The sequence below is a fragment of the Callorhinchus milii genome, unplaced genomic scaffold (genome assembly GCF_018977255.1).
Source record: "Callorhinchus milii isolate IMCB2004 unplaced genomic scaffold, IMCB_Cmil_1.0 Scaffold14, whole genome shotgun sequence".
Classification (NCBI taxonomy): domain Eukaryota; kingdom Metazoa; phylum Chordata; class Chondrichthyes; order Chimaeriformes; family Callorhinchidae; genus Callorhinchus; species Callorhinchus milii.
The window spans coordinates 12,486,192-12,498,226 of record NW_024704755.1 but is presented as its reverse complement, the minus strand read 5'-3'; positions in this window follow the sequence as shown (position 1 = coordinate 12,498,226).

Genomic DNA, 12,035 nt, shown 5'->3' with positions numbered 1-12,035 from the left:
AAATGAACATTGTGAATCGCTTTACAAAGTGCAATTAATCACACATAAATAATAAGTAAATATTAACAATAATCTCTGCGTTTGATTCAGCACCTTTTATGTCAGGAGGATTTCTCAAAGCGCTTCACAGAATTTACTGTCAAATTTAATGGCAGCAATGTTCCAACAAACAGCCAATGAAGCGAATGAGCAATTTTATTTGGGGGATTGTTGGCCAGGACACCGGGAGAAACTCCTTCCTGTGTTCAAATAGTGCCGTGGAATCTTTAACCTCCACCTGAGCAGGCAGATTATTCAAATCCTCCCATTTTCTCTACTCTGCTCTACGTTTGCAGCATGCCATGTCTCACCAAAACACACCGCACTGTGGCATCGCTTACAAATCCTGCGGAAGTCTTCAGGGGGTTTACTGCACGCACCTCAAGCTATATTTAACAAGGGAAAGAGTTACTTCATTTCAAGGAATCCCATGGGCCTGGGACCTGACAACAGCTTCTCATTATCCTAGTGCTAGTGCACAGTATTATGTTCTCTCGCACATTCATAGCCACTGTTGTTGGAATTGTGTTAAACTCCATTTGCAGCGGCAGAAAACCGAAGCTGAGGCTTAACCATCAATACATGGCCGCTTGAAAAATTAATTTTCTAATCCAGATTTATTTGTAGTACAGGTGGACTGATGGACACACGCTGAGCAGAGTCCTAATTTAAGAAGGACATTTCATGCGTATCAGGCCAAAGCATATTTTGTCCTCAGTTATATGACATGTTACTGTACAGATCGTGTTCCGTTATGCCAATGGGCATTGAATGATTTAACGGTACAGACAGCGTGAAATGGGTGAGACGTTAAACTGAGGTCCATCTGCCTGTGGAGGTTGGGCAAGATCCTGTTGCGCTATTTAAAAAGAAAAGGGAGTTTCGCCCGGCCCTCATTCCCTCTGCAAAATACACATACTTTACCCTGTGAAGCACTTTGAGATGACTTCCTGACGTAAAAGACACTATATTAAACGCAAGGATTATTGTGATATTATTATAACCTATCTTTCGGTGTGTTTTACTTTCCTTTTGTTCTTGCTATCGCTATTTTCTTACTTTCCCTTTAATTCTTTGTTTGTTATCATACAATGGGTAAAAGATGAATCGGTGTTTTAATTGATGTCATTTGCTGTGCACAATTGGCTACCGCGTTTCCCCCAAAAAATGAACCGCCCCAGAACATAAACCTGTGAGAAGGGCGCTATATAAATGCAAGTTGTTATTGTTACTCAGTCAATTCACTTTACAGTATATCCTGTGAAGTGCTTTGAGAAGTCTCAAAGCCATGATAAGGCTCTATTTCAAACGCAAGGATTATTATTATTATTTCTCAATGCCTCATGCTATAGGTAGACAGGGATCAGTGAAGCCAAGATCCAGTATCTCACACCAAAAGTCAGAGTAACGTAAGGAAACTTTCACATACAGTTCTCTTAGTTAATGCCATCAGATGAGAAGACATCTCAGATTTAATCACATTACGGACAAATGCTCCTGATAGACCCTGACCTTAATTCCTTAGAATCCAATAAATAATCACTACTTATTGTACAGTGACTCCATGTAAATCTGTGTGCAGCTGATTACGTGGGAATTCTCAAGGGCGTCCAGCTATCCATTCCTCTTTGAAGAGAACCATTTAATCTAATCTGACCTCCGTGCTTCTGTTTCGAAGTTTTGAAGAGGATTAAAGCATGTCAAATCAGTAAAGCCAACAAATTGTAATTAAAATTGTATTAGAAGAGAGACACACAGCATATTTACAAAAATAAAAAAAATCTACCTCTAGTAGAAAGATGTTCATGTGGGGTCATGAATAATGACAATAATAATTTGATATAGTGCCTTGTCACATTGTTGAGACGGCTGCAACTGCTTCACAGGATTCTACTGTAAAATGGAGTGAATGTGTATTTTGTGGATGAAATGCGGTAACCAGTTTGCACACAGAAATGTCCCACAAACAGCCGTGAAGTGAGTGATCAATTTTATTTGGGGTATTTTTGGCCAGGAAACCTGGGGAAACACCCTTGTCATTCGAAAAGTGCCATGGGATCTTTAACATCCAACTGAACCTCAGTTTAACGTCTCATCCAAATGATGGCACCTCCAGCGATGTAACACACCCCCAACACTACAATGAAATGTCATCTTAGATTGTGTGATTCCAAGTCCCAAAGTGGGGCTTGAATTCCCAACTCAGAGGCAAGAATGTGTCAGGCTGATATTAATAAAAGGGCATACAATTATTGTGTTTATTACCTTAGGAGGGAATATACTAACCTTGGAAAGCATCCAGTGGTGATTCAATAGATTAATACCTAGTGTGAAGGGGTTGAGTTGTGGTGAGGGACTTGACAGACTTGGATCATATTTTATAGATGTGGGGTGGGGTTAAGAGCTGATCTGATTAAGGTGCTTAAAACAATGAAGGGAATCAACAAGTTAGATAATAAATGGCTGCTCCCTCTGGGAGAGGGATTCAAAATTTAGGGAAGATAATCTGAAAACAGGTGGATAGTGTGAGCAGAAAACATTTCTTATCGCTGAAGGTTGTAAGCCTGCAGGTCGGAAGGAAAAAACAATTAGGATGTTTAATAGGGAAATAGATACTCGGGAAGTAAATATATCAAGGGTTATGGAGAAAAGACAGGAACTGGGATTTAAAAATCTGTCCTGATTTGATAAACTGGCAGAACAGGCTCGGTGGGCTGAATGGCCTCCTCCTGTACCAGTTATATGGATGATTCAGCTGTGAATCTTTGAAGCCCAGTGTCTGGGAGACTTGTTTTGTTAGAGTGTAAGTCCTTGTGTACCATTGTGTGCCATTCTCCACTCTGTCAATATTGTTGCCATACAGTCCAGATGATCCCGGGTTGATCTCAGTGATAACTACCTGAACAACAACAACAACAAGATTCCATTTATAAAGCGCCTTTCACGTCAGGAGGACGTCCCAAGGCGCTGCACAGTTGGGTCATGACCCGAGCAGGGGGGATATGGTCAGGGTGAGGGAAGGGAGGGAGCGAGGAGGGGGGAAATGGTCAGGGTGAGGGGAGGGAAGGGAGGGAGCGAGGAGGGGGAAGAGAGTCGAGAGGAGTGAAATGACACTCATGAGAACATCAGAGAGAGAATAGGATTGGGCTCAGGACCGAGGTTCCCTGTAGTTACATAGTCTGGCAATGTCCACAATCTGGGCATGTGAAGATTGGAGGTACCAGAGGCTTGGCAGTGCTCGCAAAGCTATGAGGCTGGCAAAGAGCTTGCCAGGTGGTCCATCTGAAAAGGCAGAATCGTTAGTGTCAGAAAAAAGTGATCATTCAAAGGATCAGATCTGGAAATGGCAAAATGCTGCAGCTCACACACTCAATCCAATACATAGGCGTTACCTAAAAAGACTGCAATAAAGTCGAACAAGAGATTACACATTTGACAAGTGTAACGCTGAATTAGGTTCAAATATATTTACAACAAGTTCCAATCTTTCTAATTCTAAATGCTCTCTGCTCTTTGAGAAATGAATTCCTTTTCATCTCCTGAATAAAGATCTGTATAACTGGTATGAACGTGTGTGAGTGATAGGAAATCCCAGGGAGAGAGTGTGCAATTTCCAACAGAGGTTTGAGATAAGGGGCACTTGCCATACTTAAAAGAAACCAGACTGCGCTGAATATTCATGGATTAGCGAGCTACATATGAACAGTCAAGGATGTGGAGTGCTTGTATCTTGATTAATTTTGACAGTCAGCGGCATTTGTGAGATGCAGAAATAATCTGAATTGATACAAAGTGAGAGATTGGCAGGAACTAATGAGAGGAGAGAGAACAAGGGATATGTAGATCTGTGAACTGGTGCAGGCTAGGCTGTGGGTTTCTAACTTTACACTATGGTCAGTGAACTCTCCACACACACACACACACACACACACCCATCGCTTGCCTTAATTACTATAGCGAGAGTATTCAGTATCGAAGAATTTCACTCTCAGAGCAAGAAACATTTCCCCATGCTGCTCCCTTGGCTTGTTTTTGAGAACCATAAACGAGTGGCCTCTCATTACCTACTCGGGGATCAATGGAATTGGTTTCTGCTTATTTACGCTATACGAGCTTCTCATGATGTTGAACACCCCCTGTCATGTCTCCTCTCAGCCTCCTTTGTTCAGGTGAAAACAGCCCCAGTTACACCGGTTCCTCTTCAAACCTAAAACCTCTCACCCTCACATCTCTGTGTTTTTCTCTCCGACTGCTGATCTGCGTCACTCAGCTACCAGAGGGCTGTAATTCCAGTCACTGAAATACACAGTCAATTCACTTTACAATATATTCTATGAAGCGCTTTGAGATGTCTCGAATGGACACCCTTTCATTCTACTCCATATAAAATGCAAGGATTATTATCATTATTATTACTGTTCCGTACAGCAAAGTTTCCCCATTATAATGGGAGAAAATCCAGCAAGTGGCTGATATTGTCAATTCTGCCACATGGAATGCTGATTAGAATTTCAATCCTCTGTTGCCCAACAAGGCTATCAGCAAGTGCTGCACACAAACATATCAATATCAGACACATAATGTGTTACAGTCACTTTGGGAGAACCTGTTCTCTTCCACTTCACACTCACGTATAACTTGTGTTCTTTTAAACAACCTGATATTCCTACCCACTTTCTACAGATTTTATGTGATCGCTTTCTCTCTCTGTTCCTGCTGCCTCTTTTTTCTTTGCCTGGCTTTATTTATCTGTTTCTCTCTGGCTTGCTTGCCATTCCTTCCATCACTCTACCTACGTAGTTTGGTTTCCTCTTTGTGCCCTCCTTTCATGCTCTTCTGCGGATTTTTTTTTAATTTTAAAAGTTTTGCCCACAAAATGTACAGCCAATTCACTTCACAGTGTATTCTGTAAAGCACTTTGAGACATCTTGAAGACATGATAAGGCGCTATATCAAATGCAAGGATTATTACTATTATAAAAAGCTAAATAATATACCCTCTCCTTAAATTTGCTTTCTCCAATGAGTCCAAGTTCAGCTCCTCAAAATTTACAGCATAGATTCCCCAAATCCTGCTCGTTCTTCTCTGAACCCTCTCCATCCTTTGGACGGTCGAGTGCCAATACCCCACACTCTATTCCAAATGTGGCCATTTCAACAACAACAACAACAAATTACATTTGCATAGCGTCTTTCATGTCAGAAGGACATCCCAAGCCAACAAGGTCAGAATAGTTTATTTTGAGTTGTCCCTCAATGCTCTTGAGGTGGAATTTGATCATCTTTGCTGTCGGAAGCTTCACGTTGACTGGGGACCTTCAACAAATTACAGATCACCCTCAATTCCTTTTCTTTCTCCGCTTCAACTGATGGACTTTTCACTATGCACATATTTAATGTTTCTTTTTCCGATATTAATTAGGATTTGGGGACTCCATGCTTTTGTTTATCTATATTTGAATAATTCATGGCTTTGTCAACTTTAGTATCTTTAGCATCTCCCTTCTTCCTGTCGCTGAATTTTTTTTTCACATTTTAATGTGACGCAATATGGCCGACTCACATTGCAATATCGCTATCTCATGGCACAAGACAGCCAACACATGGACAACACGTAATTTTAATGGAGTATATTGAAGAGTCCAGGTCAGGGATGTAAGACATGACATTACAGAGCGGAGGCTCTTACCATAGCTCGTCCTGCACATAGTTCACCAGCAACGGGGACCACGACTTACAAAAGTTAACCGGTGACCTAGATCAGAATGGAAATCAGCATTTTAATGTGCAGTTTATTTAGCTGGAATCAGTTTCACTTGATCCTACTGTGTAAATCTTTGTACAGTCACCCGAGGAAACAAGACAGCTGGTGAAGCATGAAATATTAATGGTTCGAGGCTGCTGGAACTTCATAAATAGCAGAAGAACCCAGGAGAAAATCAATACAAATCTATGTAGCTATTTAAAGAAAAAGAGACACAATTGAAAGGAGTGAGTTCTGAAGTGGGCAAGTGAGATTACAATGGGTCAGGCCAACACATGAAAGAATCTTCCTGCAGTTATTAAATCCAAGTTAATACCACGTTATATTGTTAGCTGTACCACACTAACGATCAGAGGTCTAATGTAGGAATTTCCGGTGATGCTGAACTACTTAGGCCCCCGTAATGTGGGACAAATGTATTTTTCTGCAACTCAACTTTTTAGCATCAATAGGAACGCGAGGCAGCTACAGGAGCGGGCGTGTTTCCAGTGTTGCTATTGACTGGAATCCAGTTGGGGCATCCTCCTGACTTGAAAGGCGCTATACAAATGAAATTTGTTGTTGTTGTTTATTGTTGTTTACTTACCATTGAAGGGGTTGTGAGCCAGCCTGCACTGCCACTGCCATTCATCACTTACCTGCTGGTAGGATTTGAAAGGCAACGCACAAGAGGTTTTATTAAACAAAGAGTAATGTTAAAATGAAAAACAATTGTTTTGACTGGGCCATGTTCAGTGTTGGTGATGGAAAGGGATAGATTGTCTCCGGGAGCATTGCTCTGGCACCCACACTGATAATATTAATAATAATAATAATAATCCTTGCATTTGGCTTAGCGCCTTATCACGTCATGGAGACGTGTCAAAGCTCTTCACAGAATGTACTGCAAAGTGGAGAGACTGCGCATTTTGTTGGCGAAACGTGGCAGCCAAAAGCAGTGTCCCACAAACAGTCGTGGATTGAGTGACGATAATACTGTAACCAACCGGAACAATGGACCTTTGGCACCAAAACACTGACTATTGAAAGATTTATAGAGTCTTCCAACAGTTGGGACACTGGGAACATGCCTGCTCCTGCTATAACCCACAGCAGTTTGTACAATGTAATGATGTAGGTGGTTCACGTTCCTGTAATATGTTACAGCCATTTGGCTCAACTGGTCCGTTCTGGTGTTTATAATCCACATGAGCCTCTAACCCTCCTAATCCCCTTTCAAATATACCTCTATTCCCTTCACCTTCATGGATGCATCAAGTTTCCTCTTAAATATGTTGATGCTTTCTGCTTCCAACATAGCTTCTGGCAGTGAGTTCCACATTCTCATCACTCCTTCCAAAGTTCCTCTTCCTAAACTCTGTCTATCTTATATTGATGACCCTTGTTTTGGCCTCACGAACAGAGACACTTGGTAAAAAAAACTCACCGTGTTCATCCTGGAACCTCTTCTGATGAATGTGCCAATCAGAATTCTTCACATTGAAGAAAATCTCCACGAACTCAATGGTTTTCTGTAACTCAATTTATTCTTTAAAAAAATGTAACAAATATCTTTTGCGTTTACAGAATAAATGAAAAAATAACAAAATACGAATATTAACTAAAAATCAATTACATTCTGGCACACTATCCAATAATATAGCATTCTCACCACCTTGCAATATAATGACATCCAACATCCAGACTTGGTCACACATTTCAAGAACATTGCTTTGATTTTATTATTTGCTCAGTGATATAATTGTGATGAATTATGAATTATTACAGTGTAAATATATTTAACTGGAAAATATTTCTTGTTGCCAGCTGTCTCTGGGCATTGTACAGGTCCTACAAACCCTTCAACACATATAGAAAATATTAGCATCTCAGTACAAAATATGGAGCTCGACAGCACGGTATTTTTAATGTTACATCATTGCAATAACCTTTAAGATTTTCTTTTTTGTTCTCTTGATTTCTGTATCTTCCTGAGTATTATCATAAACAGACAATAATAGTATCGACCTACAACAGTGACTAAAGCTAATTCCCTTTTTACGAGCCCAATATATTGGTAGATCCAATAATTCCCCGTCCTTCCCATCTTATGCATCTCGAACGCCGCTCATAGACACTGCACCTGTCACAAGGATGCTCTGTGCCATGAGATAGTTGTCAGAGCTTCCTTCCTTTAATGCCTATTCCCTGTACGTTCTCCTTCCACCTCATACAGTGACATCCTCTTCCTCTCTTCCCCTCTGGTCACCCGTCCATTCTGTACTATTCGGTATATTCTGTACATAGAGTCATCCTCCACTCCGGGCTTTGGCCCTATGTCTGGGTTTCTCAATTAAAATAAAATTCCAACAACACAGCTCAAAAGGAAGTCCAAAACGTTGTGTTCCACCTTTTGTTCACCTCCAACTAAGCAACCTTCCTGCAACTGGAATTAGACACAAATCATATCTCCTCTTCCATATAATACAAATTTATACTTATATCACACCTTTCGCGTCAAGGTGCTTGGCACCCGAATCTGGAGTGGGAGCTGAGAGGGATGCAGAGCAGAAAGATCGCCGAAGGCGTGGTCAAAGAGTCAGACCTTAGAAAGAGGTGAGGGGGGGGGAGTTAGAGGGTCTCCTGGATGGAGTTCCAGAGAGTGGGAGTACCTAGGCTGAGCATCATAGGTGGGGTGAAGAGAGCAGGGAACGTGAAGCAGGCTTCAGCAGTTAATCCTCAAATATCATTTGATTAAAAACACACAAGAAAATGCCACTGTTATAGCAGCCTATCTTCTGTGGAATGTCTGAAAACTAGTCGACTTCCTCCCTCACTGCTAAGGAACTCTAATATTGAGTTTAAGACCACTGACCTCTCCGGAGTTTTCATTGACTGCAAAAAAATACAACATGGCTCTTTTTGGGTTAACTATTTGTTTAAATCAAAGCAAATCAAAACCATCTGACTCCTATCTTACTGTGTAGGCGAACACAGGACTTCCCATTAACCTCATCCTGTGGGTTTCGACACAGCTTAAAGTCAACAACGGAGAGAGGTATGGAAGTCACAAGTTTGTTTTGATAAATAGCAAAATATAACCTTTATGTTGCTTATTACTTACAGTTAATTTATGATGAAAAACAGGTCTGAATCTGTGTCTTACTTCTACCTCAAAAGAATGGACCCAAACCATTGATTGGAGAGAGGAAAATTTCCACAAAGGAGCAACTGACGTCTGGGAATCTCACTGAGCTTTGGCTATTGGAGTAAAGAACTGGATTGAGTCACTAGTTTGGAGTGTGATTCAAGATCATTGGGAAAAAATAGACTGAGATACTCAAATACTCTACTGGAAGCAACGCCATGCTGACAACAGCAACAACTTGCACTTATATAGTGCCCTCCACGCAGGGCAGCGTCTCAGAGCATTTAACAGTGGCGGAGTCTGATTCCGAGCCAGGGGTGAGGGCGAGGTGGGAGGTGACCATTACAGATACAAACCGTTACAGATTACTTGAAAAAGGGGAGAGAGGGGGCAAGGCGGAGGGATGGAGGGGGAGTGTTCCACAGTTTCGGTTAAACTATGTAAACCAATAGATTTTGACCAGGGACAGAAGGGAAAGTTGCAGATAGTTGGCATCTGGTCTGGTCAGGATGAAGATGGAGATGGATATTCTGGAGTTTAATAATAGCTTTTAATAATGATCAGTGTGTTTGTATACAGAACCTTTGCTCAAGAAATTGAATGGGGAGGAGAGACTCCACAATAAAGTACAGATCAGGTAATCTTGTGGACCAAATCTGTTTCTTTCTCTTTCCACATTTGATATATTGAAGCTACGAAGAGCTGGACTGTTTCTTCAATGACAACCTCGGAAGTTCCCATTGCAATAAAATCAATCACTAGTTTTATTGGTCACCGTATCAGAGCCTAAAACATCCAGCGTCAGATTGAGTAACAATTGTTAGGTCATTCCTTTCAAACTCTTCCTGATTCTGAGATATTCAAGGTACTGATGGCAGCTGTCTTGGCCTTTTACCAATTGCACCAAATCATATAACGAAGCTGGATATTGACTGCAGGGGTTCACATCACAGTGATAATTAGCTGAATGTTTTAGATCATCTAAAGGAGATCTAAATGGCCTCAAATTAATTAAGCTAATTAATTGAATCCGAGCTGTTGAGCTTAATGTTCAACAGGAAATGCACGCTTTTGTAAAAGCAAAATATTTATTCCAACCTAAACGTATGTGTAGTATTCCTGATGATAACTTTTCCTCTCTTTCTTTGAACAAATCCTAATGACGTTTTCTTCTTCATTTAAATATTTGACTTGAATATCACCTTTGCCGCATCCCAGGACAGCAGGAGCCACCGAAGCAATGAGACTGTGCTAATCAGCGCACCACAGGCTATCCACAACATAAGGCTCTGCCACAGGGAGGGCAGGTCACACAACACACAGGGAGCTAGAGTAACCTCATCCCTCTCACACAGAGAACAGCAGCAGCCCCCGCAGGGCTGGGCAAGGTAACGCTAATCCCCTGGTCCTTATTATTACTGTATATACGTATATATATATATTTTTAAATCAACGGCAGATTCTTGCAACATGATTGATTTGGTCCCCAAACTGAAAGTATGTAAATCTATAGAAGCATCTTTCAAAGCGAATCTTCGCAAACTAACTGGTGCAGAGGTAAGGAGTGCAGAAAGACCCTTTGGGAGTCGCTTCACATTCTCATGAATCAGGCAGCTGATGCTTTACTAACTGAGTAACTAAGTAAGATGAGTCCTTAGCCTGGTAACCCGCCAACTTTCTATTCCCAAAGCGTAGTTACAGTGCCTCACTGGTATGTCATATGCGCTATAAGACACTTACTTCCCTCTCCATGTTTCTCCTCCTCCTTTAGGGCTCCACACACTCACACACACACCGTTCAATAGGGTTGGTCCTCAAACATGACATCAGACCACTGTCTGTGTTCTACCACCAGCCACTAGGAGGCACAAGAGAGCAGCATTGGTTAGTTCTCTTGCCAAAGTCCCTTTGTAAAGGGAGACAAGCGTCCTTCTGTACCGTCTCGTACAGTACCCGACCGAGGTATGACAGGTATCTCAGGTAGTGTGCATGGACAGGAGTCCAGCACCAGCCCAGTTAGAGACATGGAATACAACAGCACACAAACAGACCATTGCGTCCACACACAAACCACCCAAATCTAATCTGAATCGCCTGCTCGCTCCCAGTACTGTTTAACATTCCTCGGCTTGTGTGGATGGCTCAGATTTTACCCAGTGTGTATGGCGCACGTCCAAGTGTACGGCATGTGCTTTACATTCAATCGCACGCCTGTGCTCCATTTGCTCAGAAGTTATAGGTTCATGCCATCAAGACCACACTTCATTCAAAAAACACACTAAATCCAGATAACCCGGGCAGTTCCACTGCACTGTCAGTTCCAGTACCTTATTTTGATGGGCTTAGAGGAAGTGTGCATGTGTCTGCTTCATCAGACAGCTATGAACGCTATATCACTATACAAACCTTTGCTTTATCACTAAGTACTGAATCAATAATATGTTTCAGCTCTGCACACACCGGGAGCGAAATTACACATTTAAATTGGTGGCATAGTCGGTTGGATTTGGACACAAGTCTAAAATAAATCATCTTGAATGGACAGAGAGAAAAAAGGGCAACATGTAAAAAAAAGGATGTGGAGTCCTGCGGCTAAGTGGTTAGAGCACTCGCCTCGCAAACGAGAGACCTGGGTTCGATTCCCGGGCAGGGCGAAATGTTGGGCAAGCTTCCTTACTCCACACGCCTGTTTACCCAGCAGTAAATAGGAACCCAGTTATTCGTCGATGGGCCGATCGGTTTTCCGGGGGTAATAATTCCTTCCCAAAAAATAATAATAAATTGGTCACTTCAATCCATGGGTGTTTGTGGGGACGCTGCTGTGCGCAATCGGCTGCCTCGTTTCGCCCACAAAATATACAGTCAATTCACTTCACAGTATATTCTGTGAAGCGCTTTGAGACGTCTCAAAGACGTGATAAGGCGCTGTATCAAATGCAAGGATTATTATTATTATTATTATTATCATTATTATTATTACTATTAACATTCAAAGAGAACCGAAGTGCAGTGGGAACACTGTGCTGGGCCCCAGGGCTCAGTCCTGTTGGCAAGAGGCTGACGGCAAGAGGGGAGTGGACCTACAGTGCACATTGTTCTCTGTCA